The following is a 9,418-nucleotide window of genomic DNA, read 5'->3' as shown; positions in this document are numbered from 1 at the left end:
CGGGCGTGGAGCCCGTAATCCCAGCACTTTGGGAGGCCGAGGTGGGCCAGGAGTTTGAGACAAGCCTGGCCAACATGGTGAAATCCCGTCTCCACACACAAAAAATTATCCAGGCATTGTGGCGCATGCCTGTAATCCTAGCTACTCAGGAGGCTGAGGCAGGAGAATCACTTGAACCCAGGAATTGGAGGTTGCAGTGAGCCGAGATCGTGCCACTACACTCCAGCCTGGGCGATAGAGTGAGACTCCATCTAAAAAAAGAAAACACACACACACTCACACACATGCGCACACACACATATTTGTTGATTTCAATATATCCTATAAATCTGATAGGTAGCAAAATCTTAGTTTCCGCAGACATTGCCAGCTTGGGCACTAATGGCCTTGCATTGGTGACCCAAATTTCACTGGGTCATGGCCCCACGTGGACAGTTACCATCTTTTTTAACCCTCTTAAGTTTGAGGAACTCCCCACCATATAAAGCAGAACCTACCTACCATATTTTAAAAGAATAGCCCCGATGCTTTCCCAGCTCCTTTTGTGCTAAGACATGAGTCCTAGACCCTAAATTAAAATCCAAGGACAGGAAGAGCTGGTGGCTGTGCAGATACCTCCTGGGATGCAGGTAGATAGGGCCACGGCCACATACTATGATGGAGGAGGTTGTGGCATCTGGAAGCCAACACCATAAAATGTTCCATGAAAGAGGGATGACCAAACACATCAAATGTTTTAAATGAACCAGAGAAACGGAGCAATGAAAACGGACCATTGGCCGTGGAGACCATGGGGAGTGGAATCAGGGGCCGCTCCTTCTCATGGTGTCTGTGTTGTCTGTAAACAGGGAAGGAAGTGGCGTGAGGGGATGTTGGAGGCTGGAGGAGAGAACGTGTGTGGGCATCCACAGAAGGGGACAGTACTGAGTAAGGTTGGCACTTTTTTGACATTTCTTGAACATATGCAAATTTCCAAACATTCAAACATTTCTGCAGCAGCAAGTCCCCATAACGTGTGTATTTGTTTCAGAGGATGCAAGAGTAAAAGCCAGATCAACTGCACTCTAGAGCCAATGTTAGGGGTAGAACCTCTGGGCAACTGGAAGGATGTACCAGGTCCCCAGAGTCTGTGGAGGGAATTACAGGATTGCTCCTGGAAACTCTGAGTGGGTGACAAGGGCTGAGTGGCTGGTGGCCCAGTGGGAACCTTGAGCTCCTCATAGTCCTAAGCCCTCCTCTATGTGGTCTTTCTCCCATGAGGAAAATTGGACTTAAAATGTTTGGATTTCACTGATGTAGATCTCCAATGAATGTTTTTTTTTTTTTTTTTTTTTCCACTTTCATAGATCCCTGTAATTGCAAAAATCTAGTGGAGGTTATTTCTTGCACTCACTTCTGTTTCGACTGAGTAATATGAAGACATTCCCCAGATAAGGACACATTTTAAATGTGCTCCATCGGAGGCCTCTACTTTCCGCTGTGGTTTAAATGCTTATCTTTGAATGTGCTCCTAGTCTATGAGGGAATTGGAAGAAGTATATAAATATTTGAAATGGCTAAAAGCAGATTTCCCCTGTCAAAACAACTGCAGTTTACCTCGAAAAGTGAATCCCACAGAACTTAAGGGCTTCCCTTTCAGGCTTACACCCCAGACAACACTTCCAACCTAATCTTTAGGCTTTCTAATTACTGGCTTTCACTTTTTTGAGATGGAGTCTCGCTCTGTCGCCCAGGCTGGAGTGCTGTGGCACCATCGCGGCTCACTGCAACCTCCGCCTCCCATTCTCAAACAATCCTTGTCCTTTAGCCTCCTGAGTAGCTGGGATTACAGGCACACACCACCACACCCAAGTAATTTTTGTATTTTTTGTAGAAACGGGGTTTCACTGTGTTGTCCAGGCTGGTCTCAAACTCCTGAGCTCAAGCAATCTGCCTGCCTTGGCCCAGAGTGCTGGGATTACGGGCATGAGTCACGACTTTCAATTTTAAAAGAGTAAGAGATTCTCCACACGTGTTCCCTATGATGTTAACTCTCTGTGGCAGACAAGGAGTTGCAAATGGAACTTACAAAGATGCCATCAAAATTATAAATTGTAAATTTAATTATAAATATATAATCTTATAAAATTATAAAAATAAATTATGCATTATAAATTGAATCTATTTATTGAATGCTACAAAAATTATAAATTGAATGCCAGGTACTACAATCCTATATTAAAGCGTTTTTACCCTATTACTATTTATAAAAGGATATTTGACTACCTGACTTTCACTTATTTCCATGCCAATGTTAAACGTAAGATGTATACCCATGAGGATATAGACACAAGCAGTCCATATTCCAAGAGTGAAATACTGACTTCATTGTAGATGTGACGCTACACCACTGAGCTGCACTTCATTGGCTTCACTTAAGCTCCGGAATAGGACTCTAAAAGAATCTTCTAAACGGCTCATTCCTATTTTCCAAGCACACTAGTAAATCCACTGTGGAGAACAACTGAACATTCTACAGGTCAGCCTTTGAGACCATAAATAAATAGGAGATGCTAAAAAGAGGTAAATAAATAAGAACAAAGTCTAAGTTTCTGTGGGTGCTTCTTGTCTTTCACCACCTGTTGCATTTCGCACTGTAGATCACGCCGCTTTCCAAACCTTTCCCCTCTTGACTTTCCATATCCCTTTATTGGTTCAACAGATCTTCACCGAGTGTCCACTATGCCCTCGGGCCTTGAGTTACATCCCACACATGAAGGTCCCTGTCCTCGTGAAGCGTACACTTGATGTTTGTTGTTTAAAAGCCTCTTTCTGCAGCAGTGCTGAAATTGACGGGAACAGTGAGCAGGAGAGGGCACGCTGAAGCCAGCGTCTGCTCGGACCACCTGGTCCTCGCCTGCATGGCAGCACCTGCCCTACAGCCTTCCATCTGAGGGCTGACCCTCACCTGTTCCATCTTTGCCTCCTTAGAGAGACTCCCCATTGCCACTCCAGGCACCCACAGCCTTCTCCTCCTCCTAAGCCCTATTGCCCTGTTTTTCACAGCAAGCATAGGTTTGCACTTAACAATAGAAATCACTTCGACTGATGGGAGTTTAGTGACTGTCTCTCCCTCTAAGCTTCCAGGGAGACTCCTCAGTCTCCCTTGTCCTACCTCCACTTCATCTGTTTCCTTGGGTGTCATGCTCGGTTCTTTGCAGTAATGACTTAGTATCTGCTATCGGTCAGACGCTGAGGACACAACGATGAAATAAGCCTTGGGCCCCATCCTCAGGGAGCTTATAATGTGTCAGAGGCGGCAGGCATGTTAGCATTTTCACGGCTCAGTCCTCTGCTATGAGCTATGTTCAAGAAGTACTTGGATTTACTTGAATTCCTAGGCGATCACAAGCAGACCACTCAGCCCTGACTTCAGCCTACGGAAGACCTCTTGTTGACCATGAATTCAAGGATTTATTGGCCTAAGATTATATTGAAGAATGAGTAGAGGTTAGCTAAAAAGAGGGCAAGGGGGATAGTAGAACATGCGTTACACTGGCAGGGCCAGTCAACCCTCCCCACTCCCAAGTAGGGGTCCTCTTGACCCAAGCACATATGGTCCTTGGTGGCTGCACCTCTTGATGATTTCCCAGCGGCCCTGGACAAAACTGAGCACGTCATCTGCACACCTACCCCTCCTTCCTGTGTGTCCTGCTCTCCGGGGTGAGGGAGGCATTTCTGTCTTTACCATGAACCCTTTTCTCAGGGAGACAAAATTAAATAATAAAGCTATGATAATATGATTTGTAATGGGCAAATGCTCTAATGTTTAAAAGGGAAGAAGATGGTGATAGACAACTAAACAGTGGGGCAGGGGAAAGAGGGGCACCGCTATGGCGCTCTCATTGCACCTGACCCTTTCCCCAAAGGTCTGGGAAAAGATCTACATGCAAATGACATGAGATAGTATTTGTATTTTCAGGAGTCACAGAACTGCCAGAAACAGACCTGTTTTCTGAGCTAGACTCCTGAACCCAGCTTCCTACTAACCATCTCCTCCTGCCTTTCCACAGTGCCTTCAATCCTTCCCGTGAAAAGCAGAACCCACAATATTCTGCACACACACCCGACCCCTGCAGCTTTATTTCTCAACTTGGTTAATGACACTGTGGTCCCAGCTGGCAATCCAGGAGATGTCAGAAATGCCTATTTCTGCTGTACCCTCACATTGAACTGGTCCTCAAGACCTTTCGATTCTCCCCACTACAACCCTCTCTACTCCTTCCCCTACTTGACATCCCAGCATGCAATGTTTGCTGTTTTATCATTGCCTGAGCAATTGCAAAAGCTTCCTCGTTGGAACCTGTCGTCTCATGCTGGATCCCCACTCTCCTCCTTTCCCTAAAGCAGAGCTTCGCTAGAACCTGTGAGCAGGTAGCCCACCTGGGAACTACTCAAAGCGGCAGGAATGAAGGAGCCCAGTGAATAATGGGAGGAGCAAAACCAACATAAACATGAATTACCGAGATCACCTCTGTAGGCAACTGGGGCTCGATGCCACCACTTGAGCACATGCAGATTGCCTCTCTGAATGGACCAGGAAAGGCGTGTGGCCACTGGCTCCATCCCTCCCTGTGTGAGGGAGTCCCCTGAAACGGTTAAATCTCCTGCACTTTGGAGCTGGGTGGTTCTGAGCTGGGCACCCCCTACCTGGAGTCAGCAGCCTTGGAGAATACCTGGAACAGGTGCAAAAGGTGTGAGGTGTACTCTTGGGAAAAAAGCTTTAGTACCAGGTGTATCCAAGCCACAGGAAAGTGCTCACTGCCCCAAGTGAGGTGAGGGGGTGTGGGGCAAGGCTCCAGAGGCATCTGACACCCGATAACCCAAATCTGCCCTCCTTCCAAAAGATCTTTCTAAAGTGTGTCTGATTATGTAACCTCCTGCTTAAAATCCTCCAGCTCCCGGAGGCTTACAGCGCAGCACCTGCTCCCAGTAGAATACAGTCTGCGCCGTCTGGCCACCGCCACCTTCTGACCGCATCTCCCATCTACCTATCCCCACCAACACATCAGAGTGCCTGCAGCACCCTGGACTAGTCATGATTTTGTCATTCCTTTGTTATTCTTTTATTTTTTGAGATGGAGTCTTGCCCTTGTTGCCCAGGCTGGAGTGCAGTGGCACGATCTCAGCTCACTACAACCTCTGCCTCCTGGGTTTAAGCGATTCCCCTGCCTCAGCCTCCCAAGTAGCTGGGACTACAGGCGCCCACCGCACACACATCTAGCTAATTTTTAGATTTTTAGTAGAGACGGGGGTTTCACCATATTGGCCAGGCTGGGCTGGAACTCCTGACTTCCGGTGATCCACCCACCTTGGCCTCCCAAAGTGCTGGGATTACAGGCATGAGCCATGACCTGGCCTCATTCCTTTGTTTTTGTTAATCTCTTTATCTTGAATGTTCCTTCTCTTCCACCTGGTGAATTCCTACTTATCACCTCAAACTCATCCCAACTATCATTTCTCCTGTGGAGCCCTCCTGACTCCTACCACATGCCCCCATCTGGCCTACAGAGTGGGAGAGCAAAAGCACCCCTCTCTTGTTCCTAAACCCAGTCATCACAGGCCATGTCATGGGTGGAATGGTGTAGCCGGCCTGTCCATTTTCTTGTATTACATGCCGCCTCTCTCCCAACTGTCTTATGAGACCCTTCAGGGCAGAAACTCTTCTGTTTTATTTTTGCATTTTCAGTGCCTTAAACAATGTTTGACCCATAAGTCACTCACAAAATATTTCCTGAAGAGCAAGATGAATTAGTCACGTATAATGAACTAGCCACTTTGCTAAGTATTTAATCCATGTGCCACGTAACCGCATGGAGGAACCAAAAATTTGTCCTAATAAAGTACACCTGAAACCCTTATCAACAGTGGTCAGGCAAAGGGGTTAAAGGAACAGAGTCAGATGTAAACAGCTGAGGGTTCCGTTCCTCTACCACTTACTCATCCTCACCATGCAGAGAAGCTTCCTCCCTTTTATATCCTTTAAAATATCGTCCTGGAAGAGCAACCGCTGTACGTTTATTAGTTCACGTCAAAATCCCCAGGGACTTGAAAATGGACACTAAATCAGAGATCTGGAGGGAAATGTCTCCAGAAAGGGTGAGTGGAGAAATGAGTGGCCCTTGCGGAGTGAGAAACTGGGTTAAAGCAGTGGGAACAGTCAGGGAAAACAGCCACAAACACTCCATCTCCCAGAGGTTAAAGTGCTTCCCTAGCAGCTGCACAGGAAGCAGGAGCATGAAACATTTATTACTACTGCACATTTTCAGAAAGCTTTTGGCAAGGAGCCACCAGCCTGACTCCTGGAGGTGTGGCCCTAGTCCCCCGCCCCCGCCCCGCTGCCAGGAGGTGCTGCAGAGCACAGAGGTCCTCTAAGTGGGGTCTCTCCAATGGCAGAAGGCTCTTAGCCGTATTGGATGCATCCCATTATGATCCTGCTTTCTATCTAGTATTAATATTCAAACTGAAATCCTAACTCACTTCTAACTCTGTAATGCACTCAAATATTTAGAATATTTGCCTCAAATTAGGGGGAAGGAAAGAGAAAGCCTATTAAAAGAAAAAAAGGGGCCGGGCGCGGTGGCTCAAGCCTGTAATCCCAGCACTTTGGGAGGCCGAGACGGGCGGATCACGAGGTCAGGAGATCGAGACCATCCTGGCTAACACGGTGAAACCCCGTCTCTACTAAAATACAAAAAAAATTAGCCGGGCGTGTTGGCGGGCGCCTGTAGTCCCAGCTACTCGGGAGGCTGAGGCAGGAGAATGGCGTGAACCCGGGAGGCAGAGCTTGCAGTGAGCTGAGATCCGGCCACTGCACTCCAGCCTGGGCGACAGAGCGAGACTCCGTCTCAAAAAAAAAAAAAAAAAAAAAAAAAAAGAAAAAAAGGGCCAGGTGCGGTGGCTCACACCTATAATCCCAGCACTTTGGGAGGCAGAGACGGGCGGATCCCCTGAGGTCGGGAGTTCGAGACGAGCCTGGCCAACATGGTAAACCCCATCGCTACTAAAAATACAAAATTAGCCAGGCATGGTGACACACGCCTGTAATCCCAGCTACTTGGGAGGCTGAGGCAGGAGAATCCCTTGAAGCAGGGAGGTGGAGGTTGTAGTAGGCCGAGATCGCACTATTGCACTCCTGCCTTGGCAACAAGAGTGAAACTCTGTCTCAAAATTAAATAAAGAAAAAGAAAAAAAAAAAGAGCAATTCTAGCAAATGGAAAAGTCACAAGCTATCTGAAATTTGAAAGTACAATTCTTGGTATGTAGCAATATTTTAACATGGTTCCTTTAAATTTCCTCTCAACTCTGAAATTTGAAAAAAATAACCCTCAAAAGTTTGGACCTGTATATCCATCCATCCACCCATCTATTCAATCAATACGGACTTCCTGAGCAGCAGCGGGATGGCAGGCACTGTACTTAAGTGTTGAGGATAAAAAGAGGACAACACTTCCCTGCCACTAAAAGAAGCCTTACAGTCCAGGACAAGGAATGAGCCATTTTTCCTTTTCCACGTCCAGTCCCTAGGACATCTTTAATATATTCTGTTTTTCCAATTCTTCTTTCTTTTTTTTTTTTTTTTGAGACAGGGCCTTGGTCTTTCACCCAGGCTGGAGTGCAGTGGCGAGATCATGGCTCACTGTAGCCTTGACTTCCTGGGCTCGAATGATCCTCCCAATTCAGTCTCCCAAGTAGCTGGGACTACAAATGCATGGCACCACACCTAAATGTTTGTAGAGATGGAACCTCATTATGTTGCTCAGGTTGGTGTTGAACTCCTGGGCTCAAGCGATCCTCCCACCTCGGCTTCCCAAAGTGCTGGGATTACAGGCATGAGTCACCATGCCCAGCCCTACTTCAATTATTTTATTAGAAAAGTTATGTAGTCTGCATTCATGGTCTCTATTTACTCATGTCCCATTGAACTATAAAGCCTCTACTACCTAATGTCGGCTTCTACTCCCTACTGAAACTGCTCTTGCCAAAGGAAAATAACGGGGACAATTTCTACTCTTTAAATGACCTCTAGGTGGCACTGGACATAGTTAATAATTTTCTCAAACTTCTTCCCTGCATTCCGTCTCTCTTCGGTTTTCCAGTGCTCTCTCTTTTGCCGTTTTTTCTTAAGGTCTGCCCAGTTTTGAGGGATTCCGTCTCAGATCTCTGATCTTACTCTAAGAACTGAAAAATGTTATGCATGCCCATAGCTTAATTCTGCACTACAACCTGGTGGCTTCCTGGTTTCCCTCTCTAATTGACGTCTCTTCCCTTAACACCAGTCCCACATTTCAATTTGTATAAAATAGCTCCACTTGGATGTCTCAGAGACATCTCCATGTAATACACCTAAAACCCAAGCCTTTTTCCCACATATCCGATTCTTCTCTTCTATGCCCTTCCTAGATGAATGGCAGCCCCATCCATCCCAGTCAGCCTGTGAAAAACCTGAAGTCACCACTGCTTTATACCCATGCTCATACCTAGGCCCTCTAAATTCAATCTGACCTTATATGCCTCTTGCTTAAAACCAAAGCTCCAAACTGCCTCTCCATCTTCCTCAATATGACATCCAATACAGCTCTTACTACTCTCTAGTCACATTTTCATTATGACCAAATTTTGAAATACGTTGCTCCCCATCAAAAGCCATGATCTCCCTTATTTGCCTCTGTATATATTCCAACTGGATCACTTTCCCTCCCTACCTGGCTAAAGCCTACACATTCATCCAAAGGCTACTGCTATATGAAAGCAGGTCAAAAGGAAGCCCCTGATGACCCCTCCCCAGGCTAGACTTCTCTATGCTATAAGAGCAATAATTTACAGCAGCAAAACAGCAACAAAACAAGTAACGTTTACTAAGGACTAACCCGTCACACTGGTTCTTAAATGTGCATCAGCATCCCCTGGGAGCCTATGAAAATGCTGGTCTCCAAGGCCCAGTCTGATGCTCAGATCATCTGATCTGGGACTGAGCTCAAGAGTCTACTACATTTTTAACAAGGAACTCGAAGTGATGCTGACTCAGTTGATCAGGGAACCAGATTCTGAGAAACACTGAACTACTGGCTCTCCTCCAATCCACTCACTATATTGCCACCAAATTCACATTCATAAAATAGCTTTTGTATTAAAACATCAAGTACTTGGCACCAAGCCTGATTGTGTGCTTCACACACAGCTGTCAACTAACTTCAGTTCAGTGAGGTTGATATTCTCTACAAAGAAACAGAAGATTATAGGGGTTAACTTGCTCAAACTCTCATTCCTAGTGATAGGATTTAAACCTGAGCCTCATTTCAGCCTATAATATCTTGGGTCATTCTTTGTTATAAAAAAGTAGTGACCGAAAGTTTCACTGGTACCTCCCTGACAGTCG

This window comes from Piliocolobus tephrosceles, chromosome X, assembly GCF_002776525.5.
Source record: "Piliocolobus tephrosceles isolate RC106 chromosome X, ASM277652v3, whole genome shotgun sequence".
Taxonomy (NCBI): Eukaryota; Metazoa; Chordata; class Mammalia; order Primates; family Cercopithecidae; genus Piliocolobus; species Piliocolobus tephrosceles.
This window is presented reverse-complemented; position numbering follows the sequence as displayed.